This window comes from Camellia sinensis, chromosome 1 (genome assembly GCF_055761805.1).
Source record: "Camellia sinensis isolate YWXY chromosome 1, ASM5576180v1, whole genome shotgun sequence".
NCBI classification, from domain to species: Eukaryota; Viridiplantae; Streptophyta; class Magnoliopsida; order Ericales; family Theaceae; genus Camellia; species Camellia sinensis.
Window position 1 is genome coordinate 93,235,014 of NC_138961.1, and position 13,085 is coordinate 93,248,098.

Here is a 13,085-nt window from a genome sequence, read left to right on the forward strand (position 1 = left end):
CAAGGATTTCTCACCTTTTCTTGGATTTCTTCAGTTTTGTTTCAAACCAGCGAGTAATTAAATGTTCTATTTCTCTTGCTTTAAATAATAATTTGATCATGTTTCCATTTTTAGATAGTGGTTAAGGTGTTAGATAGCATGAATCATCATGTAGGCTAGCTTATTTTCATATTTTGCACTTTGTTTTACATGTTCTAGTTAGATGTATACTTGTTGCATATTTAGATTAGCTTAATCATGATATAAACATGCATTAAGCCCAATTTAGTCATCATGTTGTTTAGAGTTATTTTGTGTTAGTTGCTTTTTTTTTTTTGCATTAAATCATGTTAGTAGCCATTAAATCGGGCTTAGCTTTGCATTATGTCTATTTTGTAGCATGTTTAGGATCATGTGTATATTATTTATTTCATATTTTGTATCTTATTGCTTCGCAGTGGAATTTGGGTAAGTTTTCTTGTCTATCATGGCATTTTGCTTGTTTGGTGATTTGTTTTTAAATAATGCAAGTTTATGTGCTTTTGTGATCAATTGGATGTTTTGAATGTTTTTCATGAATGTTGCTTGATTTGAGTTGTGTTTAAGACCATATGAGTTAAAAGTTTTCTTTTTTGATGAAAAATCATGATATTATGAAAAATACATGGTTGTATTCATTAAATCCAAGTTAAGTGATATTTTGTTTATTCAATCACCTAATTGTTAAGTTAGTAAAGGATTAAGGTTAACAATTGAGTTTATGGAATTAATTAATCATGTAATCTCATAAAATAGAAGATTAATAGAGGTCAATCACTTGATTGGGCGAGAGGAGGTGCATCAATTAATGACATTCTCCTCTTGTACCTAAGTTCCCGAACCAAGATGTTGGGTTGTGACGGATTAGTGCTTGTGTTAAGTTTTTAGAGTTAAATGTTTCTTAGTTTCCCATACAAATTAAGTGGCTACTCTTTTGATGTGAGATAATGAGTTGGTACAATATAGTGTGGAAACGCACATAACACCTAAAAAGGTACCGACATCCACAGTAATCAATCACAAAATCATGAATATATCCATTTATACCACGTCTTTGTTATTTTAGCATTTAGATACGTAATGTATAAGATGCCATTCAAAATGCACAATGTTATTTCCTCACAAATGTATCACCAAATCAACAATGGTTGCCTTAGTCTATGTATATCCTAAGCCAAGCACAATGATGATCAAACTCAATAACACCTTAGCCATAATTAATTGGCATTAATCTTAGCATCGCCACCTGTTTATCGGCTTTCTCAAACACCAAATGTTCAACAAAATTTCAAAGATAAATGTTCAAAAATGGAGCACATGGTAAAGCTCAATTGGAGTCGGACTATTAGCCCATCTTCAGTTTGAAAGGGCAAATGGGCAATTCATCTTCTCGGCCCATCTTAAGTTTGAAAGGGAAATGGGGACTCCATCTTCTCGAAGATACGCCCTAACTGTGAACTTGGCCAAAAGAATTGTTGCCATAGGCCCGAAGGTGCACCATGTCACACCGAAACATGTCAATTTAATTGAATAAATTTCAAGGAAGTTTTTTTTCAAAGTCTTTTGAATTATTTTTTTAATTATATTTTTGGATTTTGTATCAAATAATGATTTGTTTTTAGTAATACAATGGGAATCAAGTCGCATGCCAAGTGCATGGTAGAGTGCCACATCTTGGGACTCACAGATTTTTGTAGCTTACAAAGATAACTCACAGGGATAAACTCTCATTGCGACACATACTAAAAGGCTTTTGGTACTTAGGGTTATACGCATAGTTGCGTTGTACAAATTGTGTGATAACATAAAACAAATATATTCATATTGAATAAACAATTATAATTTCAGAACAAGAACATGGTGGATTTTGCAGAAATTCATAATAAAATAAAACTAGCAAAACGAAGCAAACTGAAGCCTGCACTAGATAGTATCCTTAAAACAGATTTGTCGTCGCACCAGTTGGGTGCTTGAGGTTGTTCGACGTCTGTCTCCCAGGATATGACAGTTGGACTAGCTACGCAATGCACAGATTGAATAGCTTCGGTGAACAGAACTTTGCAGCATCCTCTCATAGAAAGAATATAATATAGGAGAAACCTTTTGAAGACGAACAAAATTCTTGGGGTATGAAAAGGAAGGAGAGGGCCTCATTTTATACATATGGAGGGAGAAAGGAAAAAACTCCTACCATCAAGGCCCATCATAAATGCATAAATAAATTCTGTATTAAACCTGCATTAATTCTGCAAAACTGATGGGTTTAATTCCACCATCAATAGAGGAGTTACTGGCTATACACACTAGGTTTGTGTATATATTCTTGCAGCCCACACATCTGACTTGGCCCAAAAAGATTAAGATGGGTGGGCCAAGCCCAACCCCCACACTCAATCCATTCCAGCAAGCCCAAGCCCCAAGTCCCAAGGTCCAAGATCCATGGATCACGGACCACGGACCACGGACCAGGACCCGGCCCGGTTTGGGCGGGTGGCACATGAGCTCGTGTGGCAATTTTTGCATAACCAACTTGGATCATAGTCTTGGCCCAAGTCCATCCTTGAAGCATCCATAATTCTCTTCCTTCAAAAAATTTGTATGCCCCAAAGGGTTCACACCCTTAGGCAAAAATGGGATTTAAACACACATTAATGCTCTCCTCTACAATCAATGTGGGATTACAAGGTTTTTACACCTTTCCGAACACCTCTCCATGAGGCCAACTTAATGAGTCAATTTCTCATTCAAACCTTAATCGTTTTTGGTTACTTTTTTTTTTTTTGTGGTGTAAAGATCTCACTACAAAGAATTTAAACCCACTTCACTCCACCTCAATTGAGGATTGGCATCCACTTTAATATTGCATTAAAATCACCTAAAAACCATTGTTTGTCCAACAATCCCCCATATGAATAAAAATTGATCGAATAACAACAAACAGACAACGCTTAACAACAAAGACTCAAAGAGAGTGCAACGGAATAACCCCGGCATCGAAAAGGGTAGCTTTTGGCTCTGAACCCCTCCTAGTGAAGTCTATCGGATTTACTGGCTATCCAGTGAACATGACGTCTTGAACTGTTCTGTCGTTTATGTAATCTAAGACAACAGACCTCACACAAGAATGACTCCAACCATCATTCTATTCTCCCTGTTGTGTCCGGTTTGGCCCTGGAACACTAGCCTGGTTTAGTGAGTGGTTTAAAGAATTAGGCCTTGTCAATTCTTATAGAAGCGACCCCACTTCACACTCACATAGGTGACTCTACCTGAGTATCCTGTTATACTCAGCTTAATAGCTCAACACACTAGAGTCATTAAAAGCTCAGCTTAACATTTACACTTGCTGGTTTCACTAATAAAAAGTAATGGCTGGAGTTTTAACCTCCTCAGTGACATACCACCATTACACAAAATTAAGTTGTCCTATTGAACCTAGATCTAGGGTTCTCCAGTCAATTAGGTTGGGTTTCCATTCCAATAACACCTTACACTAAAGGCCTTAAACTTATTCCTTCTGATGACTTCTCTACTAACACTCGATTTAACCATTTGGTTAGCGGATCCGCAATGTTGTCCTTAGACTTTACATAATCTAAAGTGACAACTCCGTTCAAGAGTAGTTGTTGTAGGAATTATGTCAATGACAAATATGTCTAGACTTTCCATTATACATATTACTCTGTGCTCGTCTAATAGCCAATTAGCTGTCAGAATAAATACAGATGGCTAGCACAGGTTTAGACCGACGTGGAATATCCTCAACGAATTGGTGAAGCCATTCAGCTTCTTTAGTTGCTTTGTCCAAAGCAATAAATTCATATTCTATCGTTGATCTCAATATACACGTTTGCTTAGAAAATTTCCAAGACACGGCTGCCCCTCTAAGGGTAAACACATAACCACCAGTGGATTTGGAGTCTTTTATATCAGATATCCAATTAGCGTCACTATACCCTTCTCGTACCGCTGGATATCTAGTATAATGCAGCCCATAACCCCGGGTGTAGCGTATATAACCTAACACTCGTATAATGCCACTCTAATGAGTAGCATTCGGATTACTTGTGTATCTACTAAGCCTGCAAACAGAGTAGGCTATATCTGGCCTTGTACAACTCATTAGATACATCAAACTTCCAATGACTCGAGAATATCTAGCTGAGGGACACTCTCACCATTATTCTTGGTCAAGTGTAGACTCACGTCTACCGATGTCCTAGACACACTTGTATCTGATTTTCCAAATTTCTCTAGTATCTTCTCAACATAGTGAGATTGAGAAAGTATAATACCATTAGATGTTCTGGTAATCTTAATATCTAGAATAACATCTGCAAGGCCCATATCTTTCATGTCAAACTTGGAGTTTAATAATCTCTGGGTAGTTCTAATCATTTCATCATTACTACCAATAATGAGTATGTCATAACCTCTGTCAGTGTCTTTGACATATACGCATTTGTCACACTAATTGATTTTGAACCCATTTGACAACATAGCACTGTCAAACTTTTCATGCCATTGTTTAGGCACTTACTTCAAACCATACAATGATTTGACAAGCTTACATACTTTCTTATTTTGTCCTGGAGCTAAAAACCACTCAGGTTGCTCTATGTAGATTTCTTCATCTAAATCTCCATTTAAGAAAGTGGTCTTTACATCCATTTGATGTATTTGCTAGATCACGTAAAGCTACTATCACAATCACCATGCGAATGGATGTAATCCTTGTGACAAGTGAATTCACACCAAAGTAATCCAAGCCTTCTCGTTGCCTGTGTCCTTTGATAACTAGTCTAGCTTTATACTCATCAATTGATCCTTCAACTTTCATCTTTCTTTTAAAGATCCACTTATTCCCTAAGGCTTTACTGCCTAGGGGTAGATCAACAACTCCCAAGTATGGTTCTGTAAGATGGAGTCAATCTCACTCTTTAATTGCTTCTTTCCACAAAGGACTTTCAGGTGAAGTCACAGCTTCATGGAAAGTTTGAGGTTCTCCCTCTAACATATAAGTCAAGAAGTCTGAACCAAAGGACTTTGCAATCCTATCCCTCTTACTCCTTAGCTCATCTACATCTTCAGCTTGATCATCTAAGTGATCATCTGTTTGATCAGCTATATGATCATTGTCACCTTCAACCTCTTTCATGGAACTTTGAATCCCTTCTTGGAGACGACAAGGAAATACATTTTCAAAAAAAGATGCATTTCTTGATTCCATGATAGTATTCTTGTGTATATCTGGAATAGCAGACTTAACCACAAGAAATCGATATGCACTACTATATTGTGCATAACCGTTGAATACAAAGTCAACGGATTTTTAGACGCTCTTAGGTTTAGGTATTACCACCTTTTGCATTATACCCCCACATTTGTAGAATTTATACAAAGCCTTTTGACCTTTTCCAAAAATTCATACAAGGTCTTTAAACAATTCCTTGCATCACAATGATTATGAAACTTTCAAAATCATATCACAGTAAATACATTCTCGGAATGTCATCAACTGAATTAGGTACCCAAACATATTTGGTCCAACTTATCACTCTGAAGTCAATAGTCTTACTATTAGGAAACACAAATCTAGTGTTCAATAGTCTACTATTCAGAATTTCATAACACGGCCAGTAGTCTTATCACTAGGAATCACTAATATCTCAGCATATGGTCAGTAGACTTTCTATTACTAGGAACCACAATGTCTTAACTTGTGATCAGTAGACACTTTACTACTAGGAATCACAATGTCATGACATAGGATCAATAGACTCTTTCATTACTCGAAATCATCATGTCTTGACATACGATCAGTAGCCTCTCCACTACTAGGAACCATCATGTCTTGACATGTGATCTGCAATCTGTTCACTACTAGGAACCACAATCTCATAACTGTGTTGCCGGTAGTCTAACACCTCTTAAGAACCACCAGTTTTTTATCTCTGTGATTAGTGATCTTGTACTCGTTAGGAGCCACCAATTTAAGCATATGTTTGGAATTTAAAAATTCAAAATATATTCACTTACCCTAATAGGTTGTCTCATCTTTGCTTTGAAGCAAGTTCACATAGCAATCAAATATGCTATAATTGACACAAAGATAACATACTAATTTCCTTTGCATAATTCAGAGATATTATCGTGCAATCTTATGATTCCCTTTAATCACACTTGATCTCTCTAGATCTTCCTTTAAGAACCTAGCAAGGCTTAAGGTTGTTAGGTGGAACGAACATTTCCTGTTGTCACCTTTTGAAGTCATTTATGGAAAATCACAACATAATTTCACTATTCTATTTTTTCAGAAACTAAACTTAACACTAGAAAATCCCAAAGTCTGAACTTTAATTAAAAAATGATCTCACCACTTACCCTAGAATCAAACATGGTCAGGAAAGTTTTGCAGGAAGACTGGAGGGGTCACACCAATCCCACTTAAGACCTAGTTAACCATAGACAAAACTTTCAAGAGCATGTTGACTCCTAGTCCATGAGAAAAAAATTTAGAATTAAGTTTTTTAGTGGATAAACTAGGTTTAAACAAACCAATTCTCAAGCAAATAAAATTTGCTACCAAAATTACACCACTCATAAAAGTTAACCGGTACTCTCAGAATTGAGCCCATGATTTCTGAATAAAAATCAGAGATATTTTAGCTAATGCTAAAATTTGGTTTCTTTCTCAAAACCACAACACTTTGGAAATAATCAAATTATAAACCAAAACACTTTGGAAATAATCAGATTATAATCAAAGACTTTCTCCAAACTTGGTTTTCCAACACATTGGGAAATAAAATGATTAAACCCAAAGACTTCCTCAAACCCCGAAGGTTTGAAACCAAATCCGTCTTATTTGTCATTTCTGCACAAGTAAGACCTACACTTTAGCCAAGGCTAAACCCTTTCATTTCTATTACAGAAAACCAAATCAAGTTCCAAACGTTACAAGCAATGTAAAAAATTGCTACAACAATACAGGCAAATAAAATGTTTTTACATATTGGTAAAAAACCATAACTAAGGTCCAAGCAAAAAAAAAATTGCTTCAATTATCAGTAAAATGGCCAATCCATAAGGATTCTATTTAGTCCAAACGCCTTTCCATGCTTAAGTATTCCTGTTCATATATGTTAGTAGTTCAAACTTTTGATTTGTACATTCCAAAGACTATTCATTTGGTTTGTATTTGTTTTTCCAATCCCTTTCATGTAGGTATTCCTGTAAAGCAAGAAAACCACATGAAAATACAAACCAAACAATATAAAGAAACTTGAAACTATCTAGAAAACTATTTAATAATAAAATTAACTCATGAATTAAAATGATAGATGAGTTACAAAATAAAATGTATAACTTCACAATTAAAATTAAAACTTTTAATTGGCAAGAGTTATATATGAACTTATTACACATTAAACATGTACATAATTATTTTAATTGACAAGAGTTATATATAAACTTAAGACACATTAAACATGTACATAATTATTTTAATTGACAAGAGTTATATGAACTTATTTCTAATGAGTTACAAACATTTTTTAACTCTAAATACATTAAACTAAAAACCAAGAGTTACATAAAATTGTTACAAAACAAAAATTCTAGCAATTAATATGCACAAAATTCTAGAGATTAAATCATGTAAGAAAACTAAAATCTGGAAAAAAAAAACCCATGCCAAAAAATTGCATAATCATGGAAATTATATTATTAGATCTAGAAATAAATTATTCTAATCAACTGAACCATCAAACATATCATTTCATAATTTACAATTAAAAAAAACAATGGCCAATGAACCAGTATACAAAGCAGTGAGCAACTCCAAGCATGTATCTAACTAGCATATATATATATATATATATATATATGTTTCTTTGTTTATTTTTTATTGTAATTCAAAGCATGCAATAGTTGTTATCACGAAACAGTAAGCAATTATTATTCAAAGATACTAACTAAGAATCATGTTTATAAAAATAAAAATTACACTAGAGCCAAATAGCATGCAAATGAATTAACATCTCCTGTATAATAATTTTGATTTCCTAAAACTAGAAGCATGCAAGTTCTGTACACAAATTAAACACTACTCCCTTAACATAGCACTGTGGGTGCAATAAATTGGACAAACAATAGTCTGTTTTATGGCATACAAACTAATTATTCATAATGAACATGTGCAAGAAAACAAGAATAAATTTCTATATGCAAGTATATAAATAGAATCATGAATCTACAAATTAAGGAAGGATTTGCATATTAAATTAAATAAATTGGAATAGTCCTATTCATATAAAGGAATTGAATTTCTTAACATGCAAATATACAAAGTAACATATATATATATATATATATATATATATACATGCACCAATATGAAGGGATATACACAAGTCAATTAGACAAGAATCACATATTGGACAGTGAGCAATTCTGTAATAGGACGAATACTGGGCAATTTTAAAATAGGATAAATACTAACTGAATTTCTATATGAATCTAATCACTCAATTTCATGGAAAAATAATATAAATAAAATATGTTTAAAGTTTGTTGTACAAATTGTGTGATAACATAAAACAAATAGATTCATATTGAACAAACAATTATAATTTCAGAATAACAACATGGTGGATTTTATAGAAATTCATAACAAAATAAAACTAGCAAAAGGAAGCAAACCGAAGCATGCACTAGACAGTGTCCTTGAAACAGATTCGTGGCCTCATCGGTTAGGTGCTTGAGGTTGTTCGACGTCTGTCTCCCAGGATACAACGGTTGGACTAGCTACGCAATGCACCGATTGAGGACAATCGGTCAGTCTCCCAGAATTTTGGACTAGCTTTGGCAAACAAAACTTTACAGCACTCTCTCATAGAAAGAATATAATATAGGAAAAACCTTTTGAAGACAAGAACAAAATTCTCGGGGCACGAAAAGGAAGGAGAGGGCCTCCTTTTATACACATGGAGGGAGAGAGGAAAAAATTCCTACCATCAAGGCCCATCATAAATGCAAAAATAAATTATGTATTAAACCTGCATTAATTCTGCAAAACTGATGGGTTTAATTCCATCATCACTAGAGGAGTTACCGGCTATACACACTAGGTTTTGTGTATATATTCCTACAGCCCACCCATCTGACTTGGCCCAAAAAGATTAAGATGGGTAGGCCAAGCCCAACCCCCACACTCAATCCATTCCAGCAAGCCCAAGCCCAAGCCCAAGCCCCAAGTCCCAAGCTCCAAGATCCATGATCCACGGATCACGGACCATAGACCATGGACCAAGACTAGGACCCAGCCGAGTCCGAGTACGTGGCGCACGCGCGTGTGTGGCAATTTTTGCATAACCAACTTAGACTATAGTCTCGGGCCAAATCCATCCTTGAAGTATCCATAACGCCCTTTCTTCGGAAAATTTGGATGCCCCAAAGGGTTCACACTCTTAGGTAAAAAATGGGATTTAAATACCCATCAATACTCTTCTCTACAATCAATGTGGGATACAAGGTTTTTACACCTTGCCAACACCTCTTTCATGAGGCCAACTTAATGAGTCAATTTCTCATTCAAACCTTAATGGTTTTTGGTCTTTTTTTGTGGTGTAAAGATCTCACTACAAAGAATCTAAACCTACTTTACTTCACCTCAATTGAGAATTGGCACCCACTTTAATATTGCATTAAAGTAACCAAAAACCATTATTTTCCCAACAAGTTGCACAATGCACAAGTCACAAGTCACAGGGATTAGGATTATGCATATTCAAAATAGGTTAATACGTAGTGGTTGAGGTGCTGGACGTAATGTGAGAGCTTGAGGGGAAAACTTTTAAACCCAATTTTCATAGCTAATTAAGAAGTTTTGCTAACTTTTGATACATTAATTATTATTTTTAGATCTACTTCAGTAAATTAAGGATAATTATTTTTAAGATGTGGTGGTAATAAGAAACTACAAGATAACTCTCTGTAGCTATATGTCTGTTCACAAACTAGACAAACACAAGTGAGGTACTTCAAATAAAGTTTCATTCATTTGTTGTTATTAAGACAACGTCGTAAGAAAAATGCATTGGTGCCCTATCATTTTGACATTTTATTAATTTCATTGCGGCAAAGAGCATTTCCACATGATTCTAAGTATGGCATGACTTCAATTCAAACATATTTTTAAGTGAAACACAAATAATTTTGCTTTGGTATTATTTGCACCTACAGGGATCCACACAGGTCTAAGAGTATGAGGTCATATATCTAAGAATAGAAAAGACATAGAAAAAAAATGATATACCACTTTTATGATTGAAAAATTAATAATTTTCATATTAGTTCGTAAGCAAGTTCTTATCCCATCGTAGACTAAGTTGAATTGGTTAGACCAACAAGGAAACCCAAGGGGAAGGGAAAAAAAGAAAAAGAAAAGAAAAAAGAGTCAAGAAATAACAATGAAACAATAATAACTAATCTTTTTTTTTTTCCTTTGCTTGATGGGTTTGCTATATGACAATTTCAAAAAAGAGGGGATACAACCAGTCGAGCACAACTATTGAACCTAGCAAACTAAGGTCATTGAATCAAACCAAAAAGATTATGTCCAACAAACCCGAGGACTCAGAAAAGGTATTGCTGGTAATTCTAATTCTAATAATTATATTTCTATTTCTATTGCTTGCATAAGTATTCTTCTACACTTTGATTTGTAGCCCAGAACATGAGCAAGTTGGCTAGTCCAAAGGTGACCACCAGAGTTGGGCCCAAATAGGACTGACCATGACTACTTGAGCAGAGTTGAGTGATAGAATTGACCAGAGTAGAGTGATAAATTAATCCAAATTACGGGTATTAAGCTAATTAGACTAAAGTGGTTGGACCAATATGACTAGAGAATTGTGTTGAACAAACTTGAAAACCCAAAGAAATAATTTCAATACATTGGTTCAAATTAAATAATATTTATGTTACTTTAGATAAATTTTCCCTATATACTTTGAATTTCAACCTCGCAAGGAAAAGAAAGAGTATGACCTCGAGGTCAAAATGAAGCAACATTTGATAGACCATACTCATATTGGTTAGAATGCTGATCAATTTAGGGATAAAGTGACATTCGATGGACCATTTTGTGTTAGACATGGTCTGTTTTGAGTCCATACCTTTTCTAGGTAAAATGTGGTTTGGCCGCGCGCCTTATGCACTTCATCCATTGCATCCATTGCATCGTATTTTGTTTTGTTGCATTTAGTGTTTAGGATCACAATCTTTCCTCAGCAGATCATTCCTCACTTATATCATTACACCCAATTACTTGTATTCTTTCTGCGAAACACACAGTTCTGCATGTGCGCACGCCTATTCCACTAAGAGAATTGTGGTTTGAGAATTCTGACACCTTTTCTGTGTTAAATGTAGTTTGATTTTGCATCTCCATCCTTTTATGATATTTGTGTGGTTTTGCACTACTTGTGGTTTGATGATTCACTTACATTGTATATCATTGCATTGTCTTGTTACATTATGTATCATTTTGCATCCTGCCCTTGAACTATGCTGGTTTGATTCCTTGTAAAGGGATACGTAGGCAACCTTTGGGTTCAACCAATTGCATCGGCATTTTGTTTGTTTGTCCAAGTCTTCGGTCTTGTCAAAAATGGGCTTTAACATTCACTCAGGTCATTTCATGAATTCTGAGCTCTGTCAAAGAGGGGCAACCGTAGACACCCCATTTTTGACTGCCCTTAAGACTTGGGGGCCTTTGATTGTTTACTTGATGGTGAAAGTTGTGCAGTGCAAAGATTCGATTCCTTCAGCAAGAGGAGAGCGTCAAATCCCGAACCCACAACCCCTCTTTGGCTTGTGAAGCTTTTTGTGCCATCTTTCATAACCTTTCAAACCAACTCTTTTGGCATTTTAACCACTGAAACTTAGAGATTTTTTAGTGACAAAAACCATATTTTGAGGTTCAAAAAAGGAGGGGTTGGCCTCCCCTCCTTGTGTCTTGTTTGCATGTTTAGATAGCCTAATATGTGAGCATGTTTTTCTACCATTTTGTGACTTGATCTCAGCATATTTTTGCTGCTTTTTTGACTTGCTTTAGCTCTGTTTTGAGCTGGTTTGGCCACTTGAGGCTTGTTTTATATGCTTGTAGTGCAATTGTGCTTAATAGTATAGTTTGTGCTATGTGTTGGCCTTTCTTTCTAGCCTTTTTTAGCTTACTTCAAGCATGTTTTAGGACTCCTTTTAAACTGTATTAGGACTTTTTAAAAGTGTTTGTCCCTTGTGAGCTTTGTATTGTATGGCTATAGTGTAATGGCCTTCACTAGTTCATTGTTTTAAGGCTTTAAGCATGAAGTGTTTGAGATGTTTGCATGTTGTAGCATTATTTTGCATGTAATTTCAGTGTATATAGCTCTGTCACATTCTCATTTGTTTTACTCTTTCATTGCTTTTGAGAGTTGTGTCTTGAGTCTTGTTTGCAAGATAACATGAGAGCATGTTTTTCTAGCCTTTTGTGCCCTAATCTAAGCAAGTTCTAGCCACTATTTTGACATGTTTAAGCTCTGTTTTGAGCTGGTTTGGTCAGTTGAGCTTTGTATTGCATGCCTCTAGTGTAGTGCTCTTCACTAGTTTGGTGTTTTTGGCTTTTGAACATGTTGTGCATGTGTTGCTTGCATGTTGTAGTATCATTTTTCATGCCATTTCAACACTGAAATACCTGCAACCTCCCTAATTTCTTCACTTTTCATTTGTTTTGAGGGTTGTTTAACCTTAAGGTTGTGTTTAAGCTTGAGATAGAGCTTGTGCTCAATGGTTTTAACCTTTTTTTGAGGGTTCCTCCTAACCATAGGCATGATCTCTCTCATATCTTAAATCATCCTTTGGTTGACCCCTCTCTCATTAGAGGACACTCATCTTGGACTTAACCGGTTAAAGAATGGTTTGGTAATGTAAAGTGAGTAAACAAAACATGACAAGTAAAACATGAGCAAGATAAGCATGTTGTGTTTGCATTGCACGTGTTCAATCGGACGTTATATTGAGCA